The 15249-nt window shown below is 36.6% G+C and overlaps 1 long non-coding RNA gene across 1 annotated transcript in view; it reads right to left on the bottom strand.

The window, feature by feature from the left end:
- Positions 1-7586: 7586 nt before the first annotated feature.
- LOC113842930 (uncharacterized) overlaps positions 7587-15249 on the bottom strand; it is a 32510-nt gene continuing 24847 nt past the window's right edge. The window contains exon 3 of the long non-coding RNA XR_003495861.3: positions 7587-13932. This is a non-coding gene — a long non-coding RNA (uncharacterized lncRNA). The remainder of the gene's footprint in view (positions 13933-15249) is intronic.

Raw genomic sequence — 15249 nt, 5'->3', positions numbered from 1 at the left:
TGTAGTTTTGTTTACAAAAGGAAAACATGCCTTTAAGTGTGTGACTTACCAAGATAACCATTAAACTGGAGTAGTCAGAATGTCATCCTATTTATTTATGAGGCTTCAACACTACCAAGTGTTAGAGAAGTCTGATGCAAGAGTGAGTGGTTATGACATTCTTCTTTTCAGACTGCTTCTTATGCCTTCCTTAAAAATCTAGTGAGATTATCTCCAGCATTAAACTGTGAAAAATAACCTCTAAACATCACACATGTCTCATGACTTCAGTTCCTACACGAGTTCATCAGAAACTTTGCAAGGATCCTATGAACACTTAAAATATTTATCTATGGAAGTAGATCTTAAATTGAGTCTGTGTACCTTAACCTCCTATAAAAACAAGGTTAAATTAATGCTAGAAAACACATTGCATTTAAGGATATATGTTAAGATTTAAAGCCTAGCTCAGCTAATTGCCTGACAGGTCAGTTGATCTGAAAGTTAACAATGCCAGCAGAACTTGGAAGCCAAGGAATGCCATCAGCAGGTTCTCAGCTAAGTGTTTCAATAGGTTATGCTGCAGTTGAACAACAAATAAAAAAGCCAGAAAATCCAGTAGATGAATCCCAACAAATACACAATACTGAAGAAATCAGAATGACCTTTAACTTACAAGCAGTGACATCTAATCTTACCTTGTGGGTTACACCCAAAAAAGTGACAATAAGTAGTGAATGACAAACAAATGCTGCAGACGGATTGCTTTTATTAACTTTAATGGGGATTTCATAGGCTCCAAATTGGCTCTGTGGCGTAAAATGAAAAAGGAACTACCTTGGTTTAAATTTTGATGGCACAGTGGAGAACCTGTTCCTGGGTCTCCAATAGGTTGCTGTCACCCTTTTTGTGGTTTCTGTAACTGCAGTGTACATTTTCACCCAGAGAATGTACAGCCAAGGGACAGTATGCAGTTTCCCACTTTGCAGATTAAGACTTTCCAGCTATCATCAGTATTTACAGTTCAGCACTAGGATAGATATAATTAACAGTTTTGTGTTACATGTGAGCATAAAACTCACTCTTCTGGTGAGATTACAGGTCCCTTTAGGCCAGTGTCACTTCTCTGAAAGTGTCCAGCTGTAGTACTATGAGAGAAGGATAAGAACAATTTTGTAAATAGATGCTTGAATAGGAGAGATTTTCTCTATAATCATGACTGACCTGAAGATAAATAAGATAGTCTCCTATTTCAAATAAAAAAAACAATAAAACTTAAGCCTTAGAAACTAAAACTTTACATGTGCTCAAAATGTAAGTGAAAACAAAATAAAAATAAAGGAAGAAAAACTTATCAAAACTATTAAAAACAAAACCATCATCTCTGACTCTGAAAGTCCCAAAGTCAAAATATTCATTCTTATCCCATAGCTGTTTAAATTCATCAAAACTATTTATTAATGGGCCTTTCCAAATAACTCTGTAAATCTCACTGTTCAGTGATGCAAAGGATGCTAATAAATGCCCCTTATGAAAAGTCTGTGAAGATTCTTTAATAAACAAGAAAAACTAGTATCTGAGCAAACTAAGCACTTAGAAAAGTTATTGTGTATTGTTGTTTCTTTGTTGCTGTTGTTGTTATTGTTTTGTTTTGTTGTCTTTGCTTTCCAAGGACAGAGCAAATCTGTAAGAATCTGTCACATCTAGGTACTATGCAAAAACTTCCTGTACTTTTCTAAGGAACAGTGTTAGCAGGTTTCACTGTCAGCCATTTAATTTGAGCTCACAGGCTTAAACAGCTTCTTGTCTTCTCTCAGACTTCACCAAGTCAGTTGGGCTGCCACCAGGCAGGAGGCATTCAGTTGCTCTCAGGCTTACAATTCAAACAGAGATTGAAATGATTAAGGCATGAGGAGATGGCTGGTGTAGCACTTGAGGCTGATGAGTCTGTCTGCCAAAGCTGAGACTTAGAAAATGTCAGTAAAGAATGCTTGTTTTCATATTTTAGAGGTCATCTAGTGTAATTGCTTATAACTGGGGTGGTTTAATCACCAGAAAATTAATATACAAGGTAGTATTTTATCCTTGCACTATTAACATAATAGCCCCCAAGTAAAAATAGCTCTATTTTCATTGTGAAAAAAAAAAAAAAAATCTAATTAAGAAACGTATCTTTCTTCTCCTCCCAACACTTGTTTCTCTTATCTGTGTTATAACTAGATGAAAACATTTTATGTTCATAGAGACCTTTATAAAACTTCCTAATCTTGCTGAAAACCCAGAAATTCACTCGTAAGTCATCCTAAACTCACCTACCTCAGCATTTTTTTTCCTTGTCACTGCATTTGGATGCTATTCTATTACTTCTGAACACTTACCGAGAAACTGTTAGTCCAATAGCATCCATTTCATGCTTAGCTACTGTTCAGGTTAAAGTATTGAATCACCCTTGAAGACTCCCTTTATCAAAGAGTTTTAACAAGAAAGCAAGAAAGAGTCAGTCTTATTTTTTATAGAAAATTTCATCAGTTTCTCTCAGCTGTGTATGAAGCTTTGTGAGAAAAAGGACACTGGATGAAGCCCTCAGTAAATGTAGTCATCTTCAATTTCATTTGAGCAATGACTCGGCTAGAGATAATCTGGTGGAGTTAGGTAGGATTACTGGTAAACTCTCCTGTCCTGTTTTATACTGCTGACCACCCCCCCATTTTCATTATCTGTGTTTGGCCCAGGGCTCCCGATTTTCTTACAGGCTTATCTCTGGGTTTAGAAGGCTTCATGTCTTTCCCAAATCCCATCTCACTTTTTATGGGGGAAGGCCAAGAGTAATCCCTGTCACCTTTTCACAAAATGGCTTGGCTGATTTTCTCTGAGTTCATTTTCCTTGATTCTTTTTTGAAAGCAGTGGAAAAAAATTATAGAGACTGAGAATCTGAGGAGCCTTTACTGCTAAATCTCACCAGTGCAGTCCCATGTCTGGGACCAACTGATCCTCTAAACTGAATAAAAATAATTCACTCCTGGGTTTTATTTTGGAGTGAATCCTCTCAATGCAACAACAACAACAACAACAAAAAGCTACTGGCACTTTTGGGCACGGTTCATTGTTTGAACCTTCCCAAATGCCAGAATGGGTAAGTTAGTACCAGGTTTGTGTGCCTAGCACCCACACAGTCCTCCAACACTCTCAAGCAGCCAGTATATGTCTTCCTCACTACACTGGGGATATATTTGTATAAGATCATATGGGAAAGGATTTGCTCTCTCAATCTGAAGGCAAGTGGCATTTCTCCATTCATGTATATAGTCAGTTCTCTTCCCTTTCAAAATAGAGTAGCCTTATCCCTGAAAACTATTGAGAAAAATCTCCAAACATACCTGAGCATTGCCTGAAAGAATATTAGCTAGCTTGGGGAAAAAATAAAAAATGCCAGGGACTGTGCTAATAATTAATCTGTAGTGACAATCTCAGGACAGTGTTCAGACTTCTGCCTTGACTCTGATTTATTGGTTAAGACGTATCTGGAAAGTCTGCAGAGAATTTGAAGGAAGACTTGGTAGTATGGATATTTGAACCCTTTGCAGACCAAAATCACTTTTCTATATCCCTTACCCCGTTTTACCTGGACCTGTATCTGCCCATCATTTCTTAGGAATGAGCTAATGTACTTTCCAGCATAAGCAAACACAGTAGATCTCACCTTTGGTAACAGTCAGGTTTATTAAATTCATAACCTGGGCACAGAGCAGCCGTTACATGCCCAGGAGCAAGAATTGTACTTTGCAAGCATGGCACCTATTTCTGAAAAATACTAGTGTGGCATGTTGATTCCAGTTATTCTGGGAGAGGAGAGAATATGGAAGGAGTGCAAATAGCATGGAGGCAATGTGCCTAGGGAAATGTGGACTCTATATTCTGTCACAACACAGCATGGATGTTGTGTTTGCTTTTGTAGAGAGGTCTGTGTGATATTTAAGCCATTTGTGCCAGAATAAAGCTCATATATTGCAAGATGCTGTGGCATATTGATCTTCCACACTTGAATAAATGACTAGCATGAGCTTTAAGGGCATAAGAATGGCCAAAGATGCAGGCAAGATATCTTAGAATTGTTTAAACAGTTCTTTCTGACTAACTTCACTAGAAAGACCATATATCCTTTAAATTTCAGTCCTTTATCATAGCATGTCAGCTATTTTTGCTGCACAGAGTGAAACAGATAAAGTGTTGCCTTCATCCTCAAAAGGAAAGCTTGGACTGAAATTCTCTTCACAGTGCAGACAAATTTGAGCTCACCAGCCATTCCTTTCAACTTTGTTTCCTTTCAGGAGACAAGGAGTAATTCCCAGAGGGTCATAAACTTTATAACAGATATTGCAGTTTTAAATGCCTCAGATTAGATTGTGCACTGAATTACAGCTGGCAAGGTCATGGTGTTCCCATTTTGTAAAACTTTATTTTATTTTATTTTATTTTATTTTATTTTATTTTATTTTATTTTATTTTATTTTAATTTTATTTTCCTCCAACAGGAAGAAAACAAGATCTTCCAAGTTTTCCAAGTTTCTCATGGAAGAGGCTGGGAAAGACTAGAACAAACACCCTTACATCAAAAATGCAATGCTTCAATCTCTAAACCAAAGTATGAGGAAGTGCTGAATTCAACAAGATAACTGCACCCCCAGTGAAAAGTTTAACTGAAAAATTATGAAAATTCTGAAAGGAGTTTAATTTTTTCAAGTTGATCACTAGAAATTCCAGCTGGGTCCTGAGGATTTCTGCCTGATAACAAGATTGTAAAGATGAGGAAATCCTGATTTCAGTGACCCATGTTGTGATGAAAAGTTTTGCTGGGCTGTTATAACCAAAACACGGTCAGCCCGGAAGCACTGTGGGAGAACAGATGAAATCTAGGAAAATAATGTCTCCTGTTCTCATAGATTTTCTCTGACGTTTTACCAGCTGTTAGTTGTCTTAATCACTTCTTCTTTTCTTAATATATCTTTTCTTTTAAGATCTTTGGAAGAGCTGCTTTCTACATGACTAGGCTGAGCCTGAGACAGATGGAAAAACTGTGGGTGCTGAAAAGCAGTCTCTATAGAGAAACCAGCAGTATATAAAAGTTGGGTAAGTAACTTCTGCTATAGCCATTTTTTTAACAATTGGAACAATATACATAACAGACTTAGTGACTTACTGGTACTTAGCAGCAGAAGGAAGACAAAATGGACTAGCGAGGGACTACATGAAGGGAAGCTTCCCGTCTATGCTGTTTGCAAGAATTTTGCAGTTATATATAACAGAAGAAAAACAGTGAGTTGGAGAAAGGAATCTGCTTATCTCCTCTATGATATTTGCATGGTTCATATTTCAAAATTTTCAAGTTAAGGTCAACTTTGAAACACATCTTACTTAAAATCTCAAATATTCTTGAGTGATACATAATTAATTAAGCCAAAAACAGTGTTTCTTTTAATTTTAGAAGACTATACTTTATTTCATACTTTCAATTCCATGATAACTCTTGAAATATATCATACGCAAAAGCCCGGTTTTCTACTGATATAACTCAGATTTATTTAATTGGCTTCAGTCAAGCAAAGTTTATTTATCAGTTGACAACATAGTCTAGGAATTACTATATAAATGAAGGAAATGCTATATTGATGAAGAAATAATGCAGTGAAAATATCACTTATAACTATACTAAACAAACAGGTTGCAAAAAAGAAGGTCTTAGGAAATTACTGTTTTCAGTAGAACTGTCCATGTTGTAAAGAAATGTGTCAGAGTAGGTGCAATATTGCGTTAAAGTAAAATAAAAGTTTTTGCTATACAGTGGGATTAAGTTTATTTCGCAGCCTTGGATAAAGCTCCCATATTATTCTCATAAAAGCAGACATGAACTAAAGAAATACATTTTTTTGCAAGAGGTTGTGGATTTGAAGACCAAAGGAGAGAAGAGCCTGTTTCAGCCTGTCCTGAGATGTTGACACACCAGGGACCTGAAATTTCAGTGATGCTGGGAAGCAGCACTCTCTGCACTCCATAAGCTCTTGAATCATGGCTTCAGTCTGGTACATTGACACAGTTCAACCAGTACAGAGCAATGCAGATTGAGGAATCACCTTTTACTCCTGCTAGGCACTAGTCTGAAAATATTTATTCGCAGGAATTACCACAAAAGGACCTCCACTCTTGAGAAAGCTACTTTCACTCTTAAATCTGAGTTACTGAATTTGTTGTGTTGGTTCTAAAGATAATAGGGAAAAAGAAAAAGAAAAAAAAAAACAAAGAAAAAAAAAAACACAGTATGGACGCAGCTGTATTAGGAGGAGTTTTCTGCTGTAGTATTCCCAGAGTAGTACGTAACTCTTTGGCCAAATTTCTCTCCCCTTTTTCACCAGCTCAGATCTGGATAAACTAAATGCATTAAGTGACTTGTTCCAGATTTCAATTGGTGAGTTACGCAGCATTTGGCATCTTGTGTGAGAAATATCCTCCCATCTGTAATTGTTACCATCTGTTTGGTATTCAGGGTGTAAAAATGTGATGGAGATGAAGTCATATTTCATATTCTTTTCTCCATTTGGAGGTAAGAATGAAGCTATAACAGCCTGTAAATGCATCTGCTGGTGATAAGATAGTACAGCTGGAAATGGAATGCTAGATTCTGCACGGTTCAGAAAGCTTGTGTGTAGAAGCTGTTATACAGTGTGTGCTGCTCTGGTGTGATCCCATGAGATGATTGATGTATCATATAAATAGGGTGACAGAAAAGTATTTTTGCTGGTGTGATGGGAATAGGAAGTGCAAAATGTCAAAATTGCCCTGAAAATAACAATTTAAATTTATGTAAATTGCTTAATTAATTGACCTCATTTGGGCTTGCAGATTTCCTTTGCATTTTCCTTTGTGAATTAGTTATTTTTCATTGTACACTGAGACAATATTCCAAGGCTAATTAAACCTTTTAAAGCTATAGGTTAATATCCAATTCTTATATAAACACATTTATAAACATTAATCAGATCCAAATTACCCATTTTATAAATACTGTTTTATTCATTTGCAGCTAATAGATGTGCTGCCTCTATTTATTCTGCTTTGGGCTCAAGGAGTCCGTGCTATTCTGTAAATGTTATTTCTTTAAATGGTATCATGCTGTTTACCGTTGCACTTATTTCTAAGTGTGTCTGCTGTTTTATGATTTCATGGAAGTTATTGGCTAAGAGTCTATTTGGGGTACAGACCAAGCTCAAATATCTTCTGAGTCTTGAATCATGTTGATGACAGTAGTCAATAAAATGATGGTCTAGGGAGATTCTTTGTCAGAGAGGTAAGTCAAGATGAACAATTTACCATAAAGCAATATACTTATTGAACTTAATAATGAATTTCTGGCAACTCAGCTCTCCCCCTGCATGAAACATAAAGTAATTCAACTTTCAGTGAAAGAGAATGCAGCAAAACTTGAAATTTAATATTATTTCCACAATTTCCTGTTAGTGTTAGCATTCTAGCACTGATATATATATATATATATACATATATATACATATATATATATATATATTTATTTATTTATTTCCTAAGTAGTCCACCCCTCTTGGAATTTTTTTTCTGATTCTTGTCAAACAATTGCAAATACGTGGGAAAGACTGAAATGTATTTTTCTTAAGTAGGTAAAATCCATTTCCTGTACCTTATTTGGATGAATGTTGAATAAATGTAGCTTTACAAATGATTAACTCTATGCAGGGAAGGTGGAGGTGAACTGTGGATATTCATTCGTGGAGCATATGGTGGTTGTTCAACCATACAGTAATCCAACCTCTTGCTAGAGCAGCTGTAAGTAAATTTTGACCATTTGAATTGGTGTCATGCTTTTGAGTTCCATTTTTATTTGCATGACAAGAGTTGACAGAAGCTTTGGACCAGATCGTGTCCTGGTATCCTATATGCTATGCAAATGCGGAATGGGAATCTTTCCTGTCATGAACAATAACATTATTCTGCATTCTGCATTCTTTGAATATATAACAGCTGGAGAAAAAAAAAAAGACATTCAAACAAGTTGAGTCCTGGCCCACTGTCATACTTAAAATCTGCAGCAGTGCTAAGATTAACACTATCATTCCCAATGTGGAGCCATGTTTCCAAGTGCTACAGCAGCATATTGACTTGCACTTTCATAGCAGATTATTATTATTTATTTATTTATTTATTTTTGTCAGAATAGAGTTGCTGAGTGATCCTTTCTGTTAGAATCTATGGGAGCTAGTAGCATCTGTCACCTCAGATATCTTCTACATGCTTCTTACCTTCTTTTGTCAGGTCACTACTAGGGAGGTTGACAAGACGGAGCCTACAGTTGACTCCTGTGCTGGACTTATCCCACCAACTTTCTGCTGTGCTATCATATTCCATGGAAAACACAGATTGTTTCTGCTCTATCTGACAATTTTTGTTACCAAAATGATTTGAATGAAATTTCCTGTGATGTTATAGCAAGTGCTGTAGTACAATACCGGCATGTTCTCTGTTTTATTTTAAATTTCATTCACTCAAGAAAAATAATTCACTTTGACTGGCATGTTTTTTTTTTCCTCCAGACTCACAGAGTTTACCACTCATTGATCTGCTATCCTATACATATTTTGGACTTTATTTATTTATTTTGTTTAGGGTATTCATTCTGTTATTTAGAAGGATTGAAAATTAACCTTACCAAGCAAGTAATTGTAGAGGTCAAATGCCAAAAGATTGATACCAAATCTAAGTTGGAAATTTCCAAGCTTCCTGTATTTCTGTGAATTTATTAGCTAATTCAGCTGAAATATCTGAATGCACACCACCTGCACAGCTGATATAACAGCTGAATAATTTTAAGAAAAATTTAGAGTTTTCACTTGTTTGGTTTTATTCCAACTCCATATTCTGTTCTATTGTTAAAGAGACTTGAGTCCTCATTAATGTCCATGTCTTTCCTCCCCCCTCTCAATCTCTCTCTCTCCCCCCCCCCCCATGTATACACACACATATACATTTATATTTCTAATGCATATTTTGAAGAAAGAAGGGCTGAAACTGTATTATGGCTGCAGGGCTATCTAAGGCTTGTTTACAGCTTCCTAGACAGCTGTGTACAGATAACTAAGTAAAGCACGAAAATCGAAGGAGACATGTCAGGCAAAGGGACCATTCTGTTCCACTTTGAGTTTTCTCCTCCACTTCATAGCTAACTGAACTTGTCTCAGGGGATAGTCTTGAATTTGTGGGCTTAAACTTATTTATTGTGAAAAGACAAGCAAAAGCAAAAAGTTACCTGTAACAGTCCTCTTAAAAAATAAAGACCTAATTACATACAAGCAAAGAAAATGCAGCTGAGTCTATCTAAGACAGAGGATTTCTGTGCCAGATGGTTTTAAGGACACTTTATTGTTACTCTTGGTTTATGTTCTGTAGGCTCATACTCAGGGGTTTTGGATCTTATCTCTGTTCTGAAAGGACTAAAAAATATATACCTAGTCTGGAACTCCCAAATTTGGCTTTCCTAACTCTTTGTAACCACAAAATCAACTGTCTAGTGTGACTTCCAGATGACATTGAAAAACTCTTCCTGGCAAAGGCATTCCTGGAAAAGCTTCAGCCAAAACCTGGCATAGAATTATGCCCAGAATATGGACTCAGGTTTGCTGAAATGCAGCCAGAATTTGGATCGAGATTGCTGAAAGCTTTGAAAATTATTTCTAGTTTGTTAGGAAAATGTTGCCCAGCTGTAGTCATTACAGATGCATTCTAGCAATTATTATATCCAGTGAAGTAGTGTCCTGGGGATGTGGAAAGGATGGAGGGTACCTTTTCATCTTGTATACAACAGCAGGATGGGAATCCAAACTCTATTTAGCAGAATACTAATTAAAGGGACTTACTATTTTCTCAGCCAGAACAGAGAGGCCCAAAGAAAGCCTTCTTGCTGGTTCAACAGCTGGTTCCCTGAGATATTTTCTCCAGATGGGTTGCATTTGTATCCAGTGCAACAAAACCACTCATGTGGCAAATATCTCTTAGAGGGTAAGGAGGCCTGTGTTTTTAAAGGAAATGAGAATACTTTTGTTTAGTAACTGTAGCCTGTATCATTGCATTTTTCTTATTTCATTTTCTATTGCACAATATTTATCAAGTTTTCATCATACATCATTACAAAATAAGATGTGAGCAAATTATTATTCTTGTTTGTGTATCTGTGCTCAAAAGTCGTTTGTATTTATTTATTTATTTTTTGTAGGATTTGAAAGAAATCCCCATATAATTTATAAATTCTTGATTTTCTACAGTATTTTCCATGGCATGTTGAAGTGGAATCATAGCAATGCTGGTTGTAAGAAACCTCTGGAGTCAGGAGTATCATTAACATCAGGATCTGTGGATCAGGTTATGAGAGCTTGACATTCTAAAATGTGAAACTCTCCATGGACAGAGTGTCTATAGATATGCTATACACTGCCTTTCTAAGTGACGTCATTTATCCTAGTGTCCAATCTGAATCTCTCATGCTGGGCTGCTGACTCCTGTTATACATCATGCCACAGAGGAAGACAGCTTGGCTCCATCACATCTGAAGTTTTCTACCATATTAATCCTAGTGTATGGTAGTCATATTTCAACCATTATTATTTCCATCTTTTTGTTAAAACTTTGCTACACTATGCCACTGTACTCCGTTTTTTTGTTTGTTTGTTTTTGTTTTGTTTTGTTTTATTTTTTTGTTTTGATTTATGACCTTTTCTTTGGGTGAAGAGAGAAAAAATGGAAAACGCGAGAAAAAATTCAAGAAAATGTTGGAATTTCCTTTAAAAAACAAGGTGACTAAATTCCAAATGCTCAAAGCAAACAAAAACTCCAGCCCTTTACTTTTGAACATCAGTTTCATCTTGCTACCAAAATTCCTTAAGTAATCGAATAATGTGCCTTGAAATGACTATGCTTTTGAGCAGAATTTATGCTTGTGTTTTTTGACAGATCTGAATATATACAAAAAACATTAAATTCTGCATACAGAGGCTGAGTGGAAGGAAAAGTTTCCCAGAAATTAAGTTAAGTTTATTTGGGACTGCTAATAACATAGTTTGGGTTATTTAAAGTCAGCCTACACAAAGGCGTGCATTCTCTCTTCCATTTCTACACAGAGCAAAGATCGAAGGCTTAAAAGGTTGTTACCAGCACAGACTACTTCAGGGAATACATGATACATATGAACTGAAACATACCAAGCTGCTTGTGTTCTGAAAGATTATTATATCAAGAATGTAGTATTTATCTTTCTTGTATTAGTAAGTGAAGAAATTAGTATTTTTTGTGTTAGTAGCCATGAAGAAACACTAAGGCAGATATCCTTTCAGCTGATTATACCCTGAAAGAAGCTTGTGTCAAAATTCCCTCTGGTGACCCCATAACTAAAGGGCCTTATGTTAACCACTTTTCCTGTTCACAACCATAAGACAATAATTTCCCTCTGGACCAGACTGCTCTAAAGAAGACAAAGAAAATACACAGTTTCACTTGATCTTTTTCTGTCAGACAGGAATCAGGCAGCCAAAGGGGAAAGTGTAAAACCTCCTGGGCTGGATTTTCAAGTGCTATTTGTTGATGAGGCCTACAAGCCTGTGCCAGCTGCCTTTCTCTTTGTGTGTTCTCCCCTGAAAGGTATCAATGTAAAGTCCCTAGAAGAATTTCTGTTTAGACGGTGGGATGGTGGGTGCTGAGTCAGAACCAAGCAAAGGGAAGGAAAACAAAATAATTGAAAATTATTGCTGTAAGAGAAAGGAAATTCTAAAAATTTTTATTATTTCATCTTTTTCTTTTCATTTAAAATTAGAGTGAAACAGGCTAAAGCCAAGAAAACTGTCTTATGATATATAGAAATATTACTTTATGACTTTATAATTCTACTCCATAATAATATGTGGAATTATAGAGGATAGAGGTATAGAGTGGGGGAAGAACTCATTGAGAACAGCCCTACAGAGAAGGATTTGGGGGTATTGGACATGAACCAGTAATGCCTGCTTGCAGCCCAGAAAGCCAGTAGGATCACAGGCTGCATCAAAAGAGGTTTGGCAAACGGTGGAGGAAGGTGTTTGCCCCCCTCTACTCTGCTCTTGTGAGACACATCCTGAAGTACTGCATCCACCTCTGGGGTCCCCAGCATAAGAAAGACATAGATGTACAGAGGTATAGAGGTACAGAGGAGGGACATGAGGATGATCAGGGGGCTAGAGCACCTCTTCCATGAAGACAGGCAGAATTGGAGTTGTTCAGCCTGGAGAAGAGAAGGCTCCATGGAGACTTTATGGCAGCCTTGCAATATTTGAAAGGGTCTCATAAGAGAGATGGAGAGAGACATTTTACAAGGGCATGTTGTGATAGAACAAGGGATAATGTTTTTAAATTAAAAGAGAGGAGATTTTTAATTAAAATTAAAAAAATATAAAATATATAATAAATAAATATTAAATTTACATTTTTAAATTAAAAATTTAAATTGAGAGGAGACGGTAGATATAAGGAAGAAATTCTTCACTATGAGTGTGTTGAGGCACATTCCAGTGTTTCCAGGTTGCCCAGAGAAGTTCTGAATGACTCCTCCTTGAAAGCATTCCAGCTCATGTTGGATGGGACTTTGGGCAACCTGATCTAGTGAAAGATGTCCTTGCCTATGGCAGGGGATTGGACTAGATGATCTTTAAAGGTCTGTTTCAACCCAGACCATTGTATGATTCTATAATTCCACATATTATTATGGAATAGAATTATAGAGTCATAAAGTAATCTTTCTGTATATCATAAGACAGTTTTCTTGGTTTTAGCCTGCAGTATTGTGAGTTCAGTAGCATTGACAAGAAGCTACACGTTATTCCCTGTGTATCTTTTTTTTTTTTATTTTCTAAATGAAATTTTATTTCTTTTTCTCTCTCTTTTTTTTTTTTTTTTTTTCTCCCTTCTTTCTGTTTGCAAGAAAAAATAATGCACTGCAGTAAAATGTGAAAGTAGTCACAATTTGGTAAATAATATTAGGAGAGAGCAGTCAGGGTTCAGTTTGAGAACATGTGTCAGAATCCATCACTCAGAAGAAAGAGATAAACCTCACAGAGAAAATGTATCCATTCAGCAGTATTTAATAGAAGGTTATACAGAGGTACTGCTGCTGCATTCACTTTCATCAGAAAGCAAATTGATCTTTTTTTGCTGTATTGGAAAAAGTGAGTGTGCTATCACGTGATACCTTTGAAGATCTAATTCCTAGGCTTTTTTGGTAGTCTGAGGAAAATCAAATGACAGGAAGTACACCTCTCTTATTATGATGTATTATTGGCAATCTGTGATAACCCTGTTATTCCAGGAGTGCATTGATCTACAGCACTACATAAAAATACATAAAAACAGCACAGGCAATACATGCTCAAGTATTTTCCTTATTTAAGTTACCTCATTTCCTTCCCTTCATCTGCTGCTCTACAGTCACTTCCTTTCCACAGCACCCTAACTTAGCTCACAGTCTTGGACTGTAAATCCCTTTAGATCACAGGGAAACTCAGCATTTCTGCACTTAATTGGAAAGCTGGGTTACACAGCTGCCTGTGAAGAAGAATTGCCCAGGAGCACTCTTCATTCCCAAGAGCAGCACTACTTCTTCACTCCAAGAGCAGCTTTTGAGATCTTAAGGTGAATGCAGGTGCAGACAATGGGAGGTAATGACAGTCTTCAGTGGCAGTCGCAGGTGCACAGCAAGAGGTTGCAGGGCTCTTTGGGGAAGTGGAGGTTCCTTCTTTGGTTTCCTTGGGGAAGTGCAGATGCCTACCTTTGTTTTCCATTCCTCTCCAGCACTCACTCCACAATTTCTGATTCCTTTGTGAAAGATTTAGAGTCATATCCAGATGATGTGGAAACTATGAAATATGAACATGAACAACAAATAAGTGTGAAATAAGTACAACATAGTACAATTTATTTGTTGTACAATAAGTACAGTAAACTGTGAAATAAGACATCTCTGCAGAATGATTTGGCACAAGTTTTGGGTACAGAACACAAGAAGGGGTTGGAGGGGTGGGAAGATTTGCCGTTATCTATATCAGCACTCTTTCCTCTGAAAGCACTACAGCAGTGTGTGCATGTAGGTGTTGACCTCAAGGCAACAAAGGCAAATTTAACTAATTCCAAAAGAAATTTCTTGAGTTCATTAAAAAGTAGAGCCCAGAGCCCATAGTTTTCTTAAAACATTGGTATCCTTCTGCTGAGCTAAAATTTAACAATACATGCAAATGAACCTGACCCTGTTAAGGTTGAGGCTCTTACAGGTACAGTCTCAGATTTCTTTTCTCTTTTTACTTGTGTGTCATTAACATATGCCTAGCTCATGTTTAAAGTGAATGTAAAACATGAGAGAAGAAAAGAAGTTCAAAGCAAATTGAGATGGCTAGAGCTTGCAATCATGAAATGGCACTGTTAGGGAAATCATAGCATACATAGGAATTTGTACTTAGAGAGAAATCAGGAGATCTGATAATTTCATTTCAATGTCATGTCATGAATACATGAAAATGTCTTGCATGCATGTAACTGTTTCAGTATTTTGAATAGATTCAAAACATGTCATTTTGAACAGATTCAAAAGGTGTCATGGCCTTTTCAAAACAGCCTGCCTGCAAGCATTAAGGCATAAATTTTATCATTACTGAGAGTACGAAGAGATCTTCCACTGTTCTGTGGTATACTACTCCCCATCCTTTTTTTCTACCGCTCCCCCAACCCTTTCTTCCTGGGAGAAAACAGCTGCAATTCATCAGAGTAATAATTTATTATGGGCATCAATGAAAATCAGGATAACATGAATTGTACTTTGCATGTTGCTATAACTGACAATTAAGTTGTAGAAAATGGCATTCAAAGGTTTGAAACTAAAATAAACATAACCTGTACATTTGATTTGTTTAGTTTGGTGTGGTGTTTTTGTTTTGGTTGTTATTATTAAACATTATACATTAATTAAAAATATAGAATCATAGAATCATAGAATCATAGAATATCCTGAGTTGGAAGGGACCCTTAAAGATCATCAAGTCCAACTCTTGACACCGCACAGGTCTACCCAAAAGTTCAGACCATGTGACTAAGTGCACAGTCCAATCTCTTCTTAAATTCAGACAGGCTCGGTGCAGTGACCACTTCCCTGGGGAGCCTGTTCGAGTGTGCAACCACCCTCT

The sequence above is a fragment of the Anas platyrhynchos genome, chromosome 2, assembly GCF_047663525.1.
Source record: "Anas platyrhynchos isolate ZD024472 breed Pekin duck chromosome 2, IASCAAS_PekinDuck_T2T, whole genome shotgun sequence".
Lineage (NCBI taxonomy): Eukaryota > Metazoa > Chordata > Aves > Anseriformes > Anatidae > Anas > Anas platyrhynchos.
Note: the sequence above shows the minus strand (reverse complement) of the source record. Positions and strands in the feature narration are given on the sequence as shown.